At 42.3% G+C, this 14,642-nt stretch overlaps 1 protein-coding gene across 9 annotated transcripts in view; it reads right to left on the minus strand.

Moving 5' to 3' along the window:
- ntng1a (netrin g1a) overlaps positions 1 to 14,172 on the minus strand; it is a 201,558-nt gene extending 187,386 nt beyond the window's left edge. For 8 of the 9 annotated variants that reach the window (XM_041814502.1, XM_041814499.1, XM_041814498.1 and 5 more), the window contains exon 1: positions 13,846 to 14,172. The gene's annotated coding sequence lies outside the window, so the exon portion shown is untranslated. Of the gene's footprint in view, positions 1 to 11,612; positions 12,250 to 13,845 lie in introns of those variants that run through there. The other variant, XM_041814495.1, reaches the window with a different exon arrangement.
- Positions 14,173 to 14,642: the final 470 nt, after the last annotated feature.

Below are 14,642 nucleotides of genomic sequence, written 5' to 3' on the forward strand. Positions count from 1 at the left end.
TGTTCAAATTTTATCCATGCTGTCCCTTAACAAGTCCTTATGTACCATCATCAAAATAACAAGAAAAGCCAGACTCCACTGTGCATTTCTCAATGACTGACACCATTTTTACTGCCAGAAGACCCCCAACGACTAGCTGACAGTCAAAATGCTCAAAAACATATCCAGTGCTCCATTTTCTGCTGAAACAGGACCTACCAGAGATTAGCAAATCTCACAAGGGTGAGGTTTTAAACTAATCAGGTGCTACTTATCCCAAATAAGTGGGAGGAACTCCAGTCAAAAGCTCAGGTCTCAGGAGGTTAAAATAAATGGTATAATGCTAAAATAAATAAGTGTGACTTTAATGCTACTTTTGGGTCTCTGCTCCTAAATGTGGAAGCTGTCTATTAAGAGTCTGTGCACTGAATCACATGCAGTGATTTACCTCCACACTGCACAGCATCCATTTATATCTGTCACATAATGTGGGCTGTGGACTCCATTTTCCTTTCCTATTCATTTATTCTTGTTAAACAGCTTTTTACTAAGGATGCAGATTGTTAGATTTTTTGCAAGTATCTGATATGCTGAGAGATTCAGTTGAACCAGTACTGACATTGGTGATCTATGTAAATGTAATCAGACCTAAAACTTCAGTCCTTCATGACATTATTGCGTGCAGTGATCTGTAGCAAAAGTATGTTTGCATCATCTCAATGATTGTCATTTTAAGAATTTGCAAACAAGAAATTCTTTTTTTATGGCTGCCAAAAAGTAACAGCAAAACTACAGATGCTGGCACTGGAGGCTTTCCAACTCTAAAGGGTTAATAAAACTCCTGAGGAAATGGGATTCAATTTGCAGGAGAAAATGGAGAGAGAGGATGTAAAATCAGTTCAAGGGAGAGTAAGGCGAGTGAGAGGATGGAGGAACGAGGAGAAGGGTTAAAGGAAAAAGAAATGAAGCACCTTAAATGTAAAATGTACGAATGTCAGCGGGGGAGATGTCAGCAGGTGAAGAAGCAGCCAATTATCCAGAGAACTCCTGACTCCAGCCTCCCTGTTCCCATTAAGGGACATAATATTATCGTGTTAAGGACGAGACTAAAGAGAAGTGGGGGTGTGCGGGTGCGTGTGAGCTCCATGTGTAACCTCCGGATAAAGAGAGGTGTGAGTCGCAGGTAATGAGACAACAAGCACCGGCGAGTCTTCCATAACAAGCCATAGAGATCACAGACGGGGGGGTCATTATAACCCCACCATCCCGGACACAACAGAGCCCCTCCTCTCATTACTCCCCCTTTTAGATCCCCCCCTATCGCCCTGAGGGGGGCGAGGAGGTGAGGGGGAGGAAAAGGTGAGCAGATGGAAGAAGTGTGGATGTGCATTTTAAGCATGAAAAAAAAGTTTATTTTAGGGCACGACGCTTCCTCCGACCATCGATCACAGTCTGAGGACACAAGAGGAGGAAAAGTCTCAACATCTTCCAGGTACAGAAATATTTACTGCAGAGTCTGCACACACCAAACACTTATAGGAACAGCAAGGCTGCTGGGAAATTATCACTAGGATTTCTTTTGTGTGTGTGAAAAATAAAACCTTTTCTCATGATTCTAAAGCAGAAACACTAAAAATGAAGATGTTTATTTGTAATTTATCAAGTCCTATTTATCTGTGATGTTTCATAAATTTGCTTTAAATAATTAAAAAACATCTGAAAAGTGTTATAAAAGTGACGGCATTCAATTTGCCACAAGGTCACAGCATGTAATTCCACATGTAAAGAAAAGAACAAGACTTTTTAAATATTCAAAAACTCACAACTGCAATGGTCATAAAGTCATGCTATAAAAGAATATTTTCTGGAAAATGCTCAAATGTTTGGATGGATGCCACCTTTGCAATTAGACTATTTGGAAAATTTCATTACTGCTGGATATTTCACAGTCAACTATACGTGATATTATCAGAAAGTGGAAGCATTTAGGAACAGCAGCAACTCAAAAGGAAACTGGAGAACCCCAAACCCTAAAGGGTCAACGACTGCTCAGGCACATGGTGCGTAAAAGTCACCAACGCTCTGCTGATTCCATAGCTGAAGAGTTCTTAACCTCTGCTGCCATTAATGTAAGCACAAAACAGTAAGGCAGGAGCTGCATGGAATAAGTTTCCATGGCCCAGCAGCTGCATGCAAGCCTCACATCACCATGTCCAGTGCTTTAGATGAGGTGGCAAGGGCGCCGACACTGGACTGTGTTAGCAGTGGTATGTGTTCTGTGGAGTGGCGTATCACTCTTCTCTGTTTTGCAGTCAGATGGGTAAATCTGGGTTTAGCAAATGCTGAGAGAACATTGTCTGCCTGATTCCAACAGTGAAGTTTGGTGAAGGAGAGGTAATTTAATAAATCAAAGTAAACATCTGTTTATAGGAAAAAAGCTTGAAAACATTCTAATGTAGCTAATGTACCTTACATAGTTAGCTGCGTAAGCTAGAGCTCATGCATATCTATACTAAGGAAGCTATGTAGCCACGTGAGCTACGTCAGGGGTTTCAAACTTTTCAGACTACAACCTCTTTGATAAAGGCCCCAAAGACCGGGGACCCCCACTGTACCCGAAAGTGGTTGAAGCACAGTTGAACACAGCCATGTAAATTCAAAAATAGTCATGTGCAGACTAATATTTTAAGGATTTTTATGAGGTTTTTTACATACAACTTATTTTATGTATATAATTTTATTTAAAAAATAAAGTATACTATTTGAAATCATTTTAAAATATTCTTTGTTTTTTAGAAGGCATCAGGCGACCCCCCTCTCATTGTCTTGTGACCCCCAAGGGGATCCCACTCCCCACATTGAGAACCACTGAGCTACGTAAATACTTTATCTACGTAGATTATGAGGTTACATTAGCTATGAAAGTTAAAGCTTACCAAGCTCATGAATATCTATACTAATGAATCTATTAAGCTAAATTTAGCCATGTCAGCTACATAACTACTTCATTTACATAGCTTACAAAGCTACATTAGCTATAGCTGCACTTGCTAAAGCTCACATTGCTAAAGCTAACTTACTTAGATTGGCTAACATAGCAGTGTTAACCACCTAGCAAACATAGTTATGTTTGTAGCTTGAGCTAACAAAGCTAAAGCCAGTCAATGTTTGCAAATCTACTTCTAAAGCATGTCTATGCGTAATTTAGCGTAACTTTTCGGGTTGGAATGTTGCTTAGTCTGTAATGTTTGCAGTGGGATTTTTTCATGAAGTAACTGCCAGGCTTTGTTTATGAATAGTTTGTTTATGAAAAGTTTAATTTAAAAAAAAAAAAAAAACCCTGCAAATTACAGCATTTATGTTCTGACAGAGATGGCCTTAGGTCAAACTTAACCCATTCACACTGCAATCACACACTGATCACAGAGGCTGCTATGAAAGTGTTCATCAGTGTTAACTTATCCCATTTTAATCCACTAACACACCACTGAGATAGCAGTGGGAGCCATTTGAGATGAAGTGTCTTGCTGAAGGACACATGGACATGAGGCTACAGGAGCTGGGAATTGAACCCCTGACCTTTGGGTTGAGACACTGCTGACTGGAATTCTGAACTGCCCAGAAAGCATCGATATTAGGGTGAAACAAAAAGGTAAATAATTGTTTCAAGTCCATGCGTTATTTCATGCAGGACATGGTAGTTATACACCCAGCTGTGATCAGCTGATTGCCAGCTGATCCCAGCTATCACCTCCCAGCTCCTACAGCCAATCACAGCGCTTTCTCTCAACACAGTGCTGTATTTAAATCCAATGTACTTCTCCCTAATCACTGCTTGCATTAATGCTGATGCACCATGCTGTTGCTGCTGCAGGCAAAGCTTGACATCCTCCGCCCCAGTCTCCTCTTTTATAGCATAAAGCTGGTTGCATCCTCATATTGAGATTCATGCTACTACAGAATAATTGCTTTTGGACTAATTTATTGTATTCCATACACATTGTCAGTAATGTATCCTTTCGTATGAGGGTTTATGAAAAAAAACTGTAAATTCATTTTGCAACAAAAGGGAAAAATATATGACAAGACAGGTTCTGACTGATTTTAAATTATGTTCACGAATCGTCTTTTGGACAACTAACTCAAGATGCTGTAAAATCTTGCATAACATTGATACCAGATTTGAGTTTCCAACCAATCTGCCTAACTGTACAGCATTTTGTTTCACCTCAAGCTGATTTTTTATGTGCTTTAAAAATAGAGGACTTAAATATTTAAATAAGTGATCTAAATATCCATGTGACAAACAGTGTTTATGCTGAAAACCCTGCTATAAACTATGCTGCTTTTTAAATTAAGCATCGTGCATGTGGAGACAACGTGGACAAAATATATTAGTAGCTTCCAGCCAAATATCTAAACACAAGCATTCTCTATATGTATGCTAGTTTTAACCCACATCCAGCAGACCGGTGCGGCGTGAGCTTTGCCCTCAGCAGCTGACTGCAGGTACAAACCCTCCAGAGCAGCATTTTTTATTTAAACACATGAATCTTTCACCAGGACCAGGAGACCTGGGCGAGGGTTCATTTGACTGCTGAGTCCATCACACCCACCCAAACACTCCAACCATCACTCACCCACGCACCCGACCACTCGCCTGAGAACACGCCCTCCTCCGTGTCTGCTTACATTTCATCCCCGGGGCCGCTCGAGCGTTACTGAGTGTTTCTGCGGGCCACCGGGGGAGATGTTACACGCATGTCCTCAGAGACGCTTTCTACTACTGCAGGGAGACACTTTTAAATCATGCAAATCTTCAAATGTGCAGAAACACGTCCCTCCAATCTGTTTCCAGCTCATATTGCTCAGCGCAGCCTTAAACTTCAGCAGGTTTTAATCTCATCCATACCTCCTAATCACAGAAAAGCTCCTCATCTTGGGTTTTTTTTGTCCTATATTGATCATTTTACTTCATCTTGTTTGTGTGGGGGTTGCTTGTTGCTTCTGGCTGTGTTGTAAAAACATTTTCAGCTGCTTCTGACACCATTTTCTGTTGTGTTTTGATTAAAAAAAAATCACATTTCCCTCTCACCCGGGACGCACTGTAAAAAATCCCCCCGTCATAATCTCCTCAAATCTCCTGAGGCCGCCTACAGGGGGCAGCACTGACTCACCTCCCATACTAGTTAGCAGTTTGATAAATTATCCTAAAATGTAAAAAGTGTCCTCTTTAGGTGTAAAGCCCGTGCTCAGCTCAGAGGAAAGAAGAAATATTACAAGGTTACCACTTATGTCCTGCCTATTTTCTCTCTTTTCATTTTTAATTTCACGCATTTTATTCACTTTCAAGGGCGATTTCTGACCCCACTTCTGTCCTGTCTCTGCCTACTTTCATCTTTTCTCACTCTACCTGTTTCATATTCTCCACCAGCGCCTCGGTGAGCGCAGAAGAGAGAGAGACAGACAGAAACAGATGAAAGATATATAAAGATAGAAGCTGGCCCGGCTTCAGTAAAAACAGCCTCCTGCCTGCTCTCCGTGCTCCTCTCACCACATTCCTCCGCCTGCCGCTCCAGAATCCCTAATCTGTCCTGTTAACAACCTGCCAATAGGGCGTCTGTCCTCATGAATAAACATATGGCGAGAGGAGCGCGGCCCTGCAAACATGACAGCCAGTGTGAGCGTGAGCGTGGAACGGCGAGCACGCCTACGACGCCTCCCAGTCAGCCCGTCACTTAGAGCTCTTTGCTACTTCTTTAAATGTCGCTGCCTTCATCGGCACCCTGTGATCTTTTAATAATGACGACAGGTAAGAATGGGTGGTGGGCTGACAGCCGCTTTAGTGACGCTGTGTGGAGGGTGGGCAGCCGCAGAAGGAATCAGAGCCCAGGCTGCTTCACTTTAAACTAAAAACCCAGGCTTGTTTTCCACCTCTGATATGATAAATTATTAGCCGTATGTGAAACCTGCATGAAATATAAATTAAAGCCATAACAAGTGTCTCACCCTGCAAGGATTTTATTAATTTAGAGTTTTTCATGTTTAAGAGGCTTTTTCTGCCCTTGCAGAAACTGAAAAATGAAAAGCAAAGATTAAGGAGACTCGCTTAAAAAGGGGGACAGTTTAGAGCAGAAAGGAATGGGAAAAATATGATCTCATCTATTCCTTTAATATTTAGTTTAAAACAGATATGTATTGAATATTATACAATAATAGACCTTACAATTTCAAGAGGATAACGATGAGGCCTTAAGAGAAAAGACTTAAAATATGGTTGCATTTTCTATCAAGCTGTAAAAGTTTTAATTCTAATTATGTTCTAGTCCTTTGTAAGGAGGATTAAAACCAGCAATAAATGGGAAAAAGGAGTAAAAACTGCTTAAAATTTCCGTTTGTTCAAAGAAATATCACTTAAAAATATGAAAAACCATATTAAGAAATGATGTCCCCAGCTCTGTGAATTTTACCTTAAGAAATGAGTTTAATCAATTTCTCTTCTGCTACCATTGTTATTAACAAAGCTGATATCTGAAGGCTTCCCCTTCTTGATTTTAATTGGCCAGTGAGGGAGAGCTTATATCATCAAGAGCAGGGGTGTTTAAAAGTTGAACTGGATTGGTTTTGTAGCCTTCTGAAAAGGGCGCTGCCCTCAACAGACACAGGCCCTGACTCTGGTGCTCTTTCAGCAGACATTTAGTGTGTTCCAAATCACCTACTTCTGATTTTACTGCAGTGTAGTTTAGTAGTACATCCACTTTCCTAATAAAGATTTTCAATTCACATTAGACAAATTAGGGAGAGACACATGCTGAGTTGAACATCTTTGATAAGAATCAGCTCAACATCCCTTACTGCAGAACACCTCTTGGGAAGCCAGTAACTCAGTGGGTAACTTCACTCGTAGTGCAAATGTGTCTAACATCAAAAACATCCACCAGAAACATGAGCAAAGGAATCCTAGCAGTGAACAACAGTGATATGTATATACATTGAAACACATAAATACATCTATAAACTCATCTAAACACACAAGGCATGATGGGAAAACTCACGCAGAAATGGCAGCTTGCTGTGATCAGTATCAACACTGAATGCAATTGCACTGTCAACTATCTCCAACTCTGAAGGCCTCCTAACTCAGAATGGAGTTAAAATGACACACTGAGAATTCAAAACTCTGGGTTTTGTGGTGTGTTACATTTATTTAACATGTGATTTATTCTGACAATATTACCTCCAAAAAATGGGCTTAGTTTACCTTTAATGCTTTGATTGCAATGTACCACTTTTGCTAGTAGCATGTTAGCTTTCTAGCAGATACTGAAGTTAGCTGACATGCTAGCGCACTAGTGGTACTAAACCTGCTGTCACTATGGTGTTCACTAAAGGTGAAAAGTGTCCCCACTCAATTCTTAGACAGTTTTGAGTGCACCAATAGTACACTGCATATTTTAAGTAGCCCATTTAATACAAATGTATGCGATTTGAAAAACACGTTTGATTCGGGGGATGCTAGCTGAGCTGCTGCAAACATTTATTATTTCTGCATTTGTTAGCATAGCTTGTTTTTGGGGTTGACATAATTTCAGTAGTTTTTGTTTACAGTATTTTATGGGAACAAACTGTCTATCAAACAAGTACTTTATGTAACTAAACCTGGAAAAATACAGAATAGAGGAGTCTCAGACTAAAAATGTATCAATTGATCGCTTTGTTGAGCTATGGCTCAATGCATTTTAATTTCCTATCTCCTTAAAATGACTCATCACCTGACAACTGCTGAAAAATTGAGATAATTATTTAAACTTTAAGTTTTCTGTCATGCTAGGCCCTCATAAAGCACCTGTGACACTATTTAAACGGCCGAAATGAGAAAAATTCAGCTATGGTTACATTTAAATACTGTTCTACCTCGAGTAGAGGAGAATCCTTCTCCAGACAGTCACCAGGGTCTACAAAAGTATGGATAGTTTTATGACTGCACCAATAATGCTGCTGTTTGCTGAGTCCATACCGCTTATCCCATTCAGGGTCCAAGCTGTCATTGGAAGAGAGGCAGGGTACACTCTGGACTGGTTGCCAGTCAATCGCAGGGCTGACATATAGAGACAGACAACCAGACATGCTCACACTCACACCTATGACCAATCTAGAGTCACCAATCAATCTAATGAACTTGTCTTTAGTGGTGGGAGGAAGCCAGAGTATGAGAAAAATATGCAAAACCCAAATTTTACCCGCTTTTGCTCCACAGTGTTTGTAACTGTTGTCAGCTGACCACCTGCAAATAGTAAATCAACCAAATGTGCAAAAACAAACAAACAAAAAATCTAATTGCAATCATGGCAAAGAAAACAGTAATTTCTGCTTAAATTGCAAAATATTTCAATATGAATAAAAAGTGTGGACTTTAGCAGGAAAGGTATTTATCAGAAACTGGTCAGTGGGGAAAAAAACAATCCTAAATCTACAATCACTGTTGACAATGCTGTAGGTGAGCAGGTGTTATGCTTTAACATGTGATAGTTTTAACTGGTGATTTTTCAGCTGAGAGTGTCAGCGGTTGTTCTAGTTACAACATTGTTAAAATATCTAACATTTCTGTGATAGCTAAGATAATCTTAGAAGATATGAATTTATTGGAAAAAAAGAGGCTTATCAATTTTTTGATATCAGTTATAAACCCAGACGTAATCATGTTGTCACCAAATAACATGGTCACTCGCTAAACTGCAACACCAGTCATTTACGAGAAACCAAATGATAGATCCAGTTTTTTTTTTTTACTGTCCGGTCGGTCGGCAGTTGTTGGCTGATATTCACTCCAGGTGAACATGTATTTATGATGTGAATTTGAGCATATAAACTGTTTCTAACGCAGGCTACATTACTTTAGCTTAGCACTGTTAGCAGATACGTCAGGTCAGACTTCCTCTTAGCTGGGATTGTAAAATCCACAGTGTCTTAAAACTATTTTTTTTTGGAAAACAGGACGGGATGAGAAACTCAGGGCTCTATAGACAGTGCAGGAAGTAATGTGTCAGGGACAGCACTGTAAACATTACAGACAATGAGAGCTAGTGCTGCTAAGGCTAACACCTCCTGCAGCATCTGTGTCTGAGACAGCACACAGAGATACACACTTACAGCAGGTCTGCAGTTGCAAATACACTCAGGATGTAGTAAAGTGCATTGAAAAAATATCGATTCTTGATCATTTTGAATTGAAAAGACTAGTAGACGATTCTGAAGTGAACAGATTTTTTTCGTGACCTCTACAATTTAGTATTATTAATAAATCAGGCCTAGTACCTCAGTAAACAGTCTCAAAGGCCTTCCCAGTCAAAGCAGTCTGGGCCTCGTTCTGGTGCTGCAATGCTAGTAAACAGTCACTCATATTCTGCTCAGGTGGTTCAATATTTGATTGAAGAATTGGGAGAAGGCTTTTTGGCACTACTATTGTTCCCTAAAGGAACAGTGCAGCATGTAATCTGCTATTTTCTCCTCACTGGGTTTTCTTTCTCTGTAGAAGAACAACCCAGGATTGTCTCCTTATCGGTTAGCACATCCAGTTGAACAACTTCCTTTCATTTGAGAAAATAAGAACAAAAGAAGCTAAAACACAGGAGGCTTTCAAGACTGTCAACTTTTTCTATAGTGTGCAACAGCAGGAGGCATTTCTTGCCTGCCAGGGCCCATGTAGCTAAGAATACAGAGGCTTCATTCCTTAACGAACTGGCCTCCCAAACTCAGCCCTCAGATGCACACTCTACTCGTTCCTCACTATGCCTCCTGTCCTCTTCATTCTTTTCTGTCCTAATAAAAGCAAAAAAGAGGCATTAAAAACAATCTGGATTTAAAAAAATAATAATCTGAGTGCGAGATGTCCATAGTGGAAACTAAATGTCTGATGTTAACTGAGCTGCTGCTAACCACAACAAAACTGCTGTCACTGCTGTTGTCATTTTTGTGCAAAAACGTCTTCATCTTTGGAGGATTACATCAGTTTCATTTCAGCATTTCCACAAATTGTGTTAGAAGACGCCCACTTTCTTCACCAGCAGTTGAAATAATCATTTGAAGTAGAAAGTAGGCGTATCCTCCGAGGTGTACTTCATGTGTAAGCACAAAACTGCTAAATTAACTGGATGTAGATCTTTTTTTCTGCTGTCATAAAGCTGTTTGATCTCGCTGTGAAGCAAAATGTGTGCAAGGTTGTTATCAACATATATTTCATCGCAGTCCCCCGCTCCAGTATGTCAGTCTAGGACTGTATTTTTAAACCCTGCTGTGGTTTGTGTCAGTGCTGGATTCACAGAGCTCTATTTGAACCCTGCAGAGGTTTAGTTTCCTCTGACTCGACGTGTCTGCAGCCTCGTCTTAAACCCAGACTCTGCTGCAGCCGACAGGTCAGGCCTCTGAAGGCCGACAAGTCCCTGACTGCTGAAGACGTGCTTCACTCGCCTCCACCAGCTGCATCTGCCACAACCCTCCATCACCCCCCCTACCCCTCCTCTCTCCTCCTAGGCACTGCTGCCGGAGCTGCCACATGCACTCTGCGTGTGCTTAGCAGCTCTTCTGACAGGGTGACTGTAGCGAAGCTGCCCCGAGTTGAGCTGAACACCCTCGGGCGTCAGTTACTCCAGCGCCACATCAGTGCAGGGAGCGCCCAATGAGACAGGGGGACAAGATCACGCCTTCCCCCCTTCGTCCTTCTCTCCTCTCAGCCACCAAGCATGCTTTGCTTTGCAACACAGGAACACCTTATGCATTATTAAAGACACTTTTCCTAAAAGGCTGCAAGCACATTATTCTGCAGCCACAGTGACATGATGACTGGAAGTGTCCACTTTATCTCAGAAGAATGAGGCTGCACAGGTAGAGCTGCGAACATCAGGGGAAAACTGTGACTGAAGACCTCTCAAAAATGGTCAAAATTCATTATAAGCTCATTGAAATACAACTGGGAGGATGTGATCAGTAGCCCTTATATTCAAACTGGTGAATCCTGCAGAAACACATCTGCTTTATTTCATGCACTCAGCTTTAAGCATGTCTTTAAAGCAGTAATTATCAAATATAATCCAATACAAGGCCAAAGTAGCATTCCCAAACTATAAATGTTATAAATAACACAAGTAAAGTGCATGCAAAGCCGTAGGCTGTTGCAGGAACAGTAAACACCAGCAGGCTTAAAAGCACAAAAGAGGCAGTTTGCACGTAAACCGAGGATAATGCATGAGCAAATCGAGTCCAGCTGTAACAGGCAGCTCATGTGTGACGTGCCAAAGGTTGCAGCATGACACTAATGTAATTATGCATTATGATAAACAGGCAACGAGGTGATAAGCTCCACCAGGGGGCGCCTCTACAGATGACCTGCAGAAATTATGTCAACTTTTGGATGCACTCAAGGTCGCGCCATGTGTTAGTTAACCTGACTGGACTAGAGAGGGTCTTAAAAGTTGTCCAGGAGTTTATAAGAAATTAATAAACTCATGAATAAGTCTACCAATCCTTTAATATGCGCAGGAGATGATAAACGCAGACAGGCCACAGCCATCCAACCATTACACCAGAGTCCTCTCCAACACTCAGAGAAACTTCACATAAAAGTAGAGACAACTTACACGTCCTGAACGCCCCTCCTGAAAGTCCCCCCTGCTCGTAAAGTCCGCTCAACAAGTTCAGAGCCCAGAGTGACCATGAATGAAGAATGAAGCTCTTTAAGACGCGCTGCTTCACGGGAATGTGATGAGTGCGCACGTCAGTCTCTGAGGGATCGCCTCGCGCACCATCTCTCAGCTGTTTGTTTAAAAAAAAAACGATCAGAGGAGGATTTTCCTGCCGCTTCAAAACAAATGAGTGATGAGCGTCCTGGGGGCTCGGTCAGCACCGCGCCTCGTGCGACGTGCGGGGGGGTTTGTGTGCGCGAGCTCCGGTGCCAAAGAGTCCATCATGCTCTCTCCAGGTGTCAGTTCATCACAAGCTTCAGGATGAGGCTCGTGATGTCCAAAGAAGCAAAAACCCAAGAGCTGGAAAACAAACTTTAACCTGCAGCCGCGCGCCTCCTCTTTACGATTCCCCAGCACGCGGATATCTGCGTGGATCTCTCCTCTCCCTCAGCTCTGATTGGGTTTCAGACACTCAGCAGGGACAAGAATCTCCTCAATTAGACCCAGATCCTCCGCGTCTACTTCTTTTGGATGTTTCCCAAGCTCCTCAGCGGCGCAGCACCGACCGCCCAGCCGGAGATAACGGGAGGGTAACGCGCTCCGAGGCTCGATTAGATGAGACGCACACTCAGCACACCTATGGTTTCTCTCCCCACCCCTCCAGCCTCCAGTCTCCACCTCGCCTTCCACACCCCCCACCCTCACACACATCCACACACACACATAGGCTACACACACTTCATCTTCCTCTGCTGGGACCCGCTAGGAGCTCAGGAGGGAGGAGGATCGCCTCCAGTTGAACCTTTACGAACGGAGTTCACTGATCGCGTTAAATAATCTGATAAATGTAGGGTTTAATATTCTCAGAGGGGAGAGGCATCCGGGTAAAACAGAGAGAGGAATATCTCAGTCTCTCTTTATTATTGCTGGACACCTAAACCAAACTGAGCGCAGATATCAACCATCTTTAAAGTGTTAAAACGCTTGATTTTTGTTCCCTAAAATGGAATAATACCGCCACAAAGAAGTGCGTAATGATTCTACGCGCGAAAAGCTGCGCAAAACCAAGAAAGTGAACAAATTGCATGTTACAGTGCCGCCTCATGTTTTTAAAAAGTGGGGCTCAGGGACATTTTCAAGGATAAAAATGAAGTGTGTGTTGTTTTAGGTCATTGTACTTCATTTGCGTAAATTGGATGTCAGTTGAACCTCGAAATAAAAAAGGAAGTTGACTGATTAGAGTGTTTCCTCTTGCATGGAGGCTTAAGAGAATATGCCATCCCAATAGATAAATAAATAAATAAGCGTTCAAGAGTGTATATATATGAGCCAATGCATGCGTAAAACCGATGTCTTACGTTTTATTCTGATAGCTCCTTCATATAAAGTCATGTTTTGTCACATTAAACTGGGTCAGAATAATTTCAACTCCATTGTTCATCTCCAACCAGAAAAAAAAATGCATTATCACACCTGCGTGGGGGGGATGCGCACTCTCCTCACACCTTAATTGATTAATACAAAGAGTGAGAGGCTGTTAGCAGCAGCCAGGTCATGACTCCTTGCGCAGGTTAACCTCCACTGAGCTCAATGTGACGATAATTACAGGCCGTGACCCCCCCTCCCCTCCCCAAGTCAACCCCTTGACCTGAAAGAGTGCGCGTGGCAGAGACAGAAAGAAAGTAAACGTGCGTAAAAGTGTATTAGCAGCAAAGATTGCCTTTTTAAGATGAATGCAGCGATTTCTATCGTGTTTCACCTGACAAGGACGCATGAGTAACGCACGAAGCATGACTAAGAGTGGAGCTAAAGCGTCCACACAGAGGAGGTTCTGTGCGCTTAAAGCCTCAATAATTCTTGCATAAATAAAGCAGGTTAGTCCCTGAAGCAAAACAGACTCTAGAGGCAAAAATCCTTCCACCCTCTCTCTCTCTTTTCCTCGTTATCACGCTTAAAGTGTCTCCTCTTAATGAGTGCAGTTCCACTCATGGATCAGCCGAAGTGCGAAATGATAAAACAGCATCTGTTCTCAGAATATCTGCCTCACTTTTTCTCATCACGACGCACATTTTTTGGACAACCACTCTGTGCGCTGCGCGACGAACCTTCAAAAGTTTACGCGCCCAAGCTTCCCCGCGTAAAAACATGAATGAACGGAGAAAGAAATGCTCTGCAAAGAGCCTCTCACCTCTCTGGGGGTCTTCACTGCTTCATTCCGCTGGGGACAGCCCGTCATGTCGCCTGTTGCAGCCAAATAAATCCGCTTTGAAACGGGACATCTTTGCGCGGCGCAGGAACCGGAGGACTTGCCGCGAGGAGACCGGTTTGTGCACCGCGGCTGCAAGGAATGCAGGGAGAGCTCCCGGTGCCAGCGACGTCACAAAGAGACGAGCACACCAGTGAGGAGGAGAGGAGAAAAAAAAAATCCTCCAAATGTTTTTAAAAAAGCAGAGATTTAAAATCAGATTCCAGGTTTTGATAGCAGAGAGCGGCGGAGAGCGGAGCGAACAGGCGCGCTGCTCTCACGCACAATGAGCCGCTGAGCCTCTGACAGCTCACTTTCACCTCAACTTTGTTTCTGCTGAAGCCTGAGAGCCACAGCTCAGGAGGAACACAAACAACTGCAGCAATTAAAACGCTTTATTCATGTTGATTTGGCCAAATGTGACCACCCGCATATTCCAAATCTTGCGCAGCAGCTTTGGTTTCATGATTTCTCTGTTGGATTACTGTGAGGCATTAAGAGAAATAACTGCAGTGGGAAAATCACTTGGAAAGATAAAGCTAATGCAGAATTTATGGTTGGAATTACAGCAGGAGCATTCAATGAGGAGGCTAAATACTGTTTTCACTTTGTTTTAAAATAGAAAATGTGACTCTGCTTGTCCCCGTTTAGAAGCTCTTACATCTGAGCCGCCTGCAGCAAACAAGCAGCGTCAAGTGAGTCTGAGAGCCAGAAATGTTTAAAACATGCCAGGATGAGTT

Source organism: Cheilinus undulatus, linkage group 19, assembly GCF_018320785.1.
Source record: "Cheilinus undulatus linkage group 19, ASM1832078v1, whole genome shotgun sequence".
Classification (NCBI taxonomy): Eukaryota; Metazoa; Chordata; class Actinopteri; order Labriformes; family Labridae; genus Cheilinus; species Cheilinus undulatus.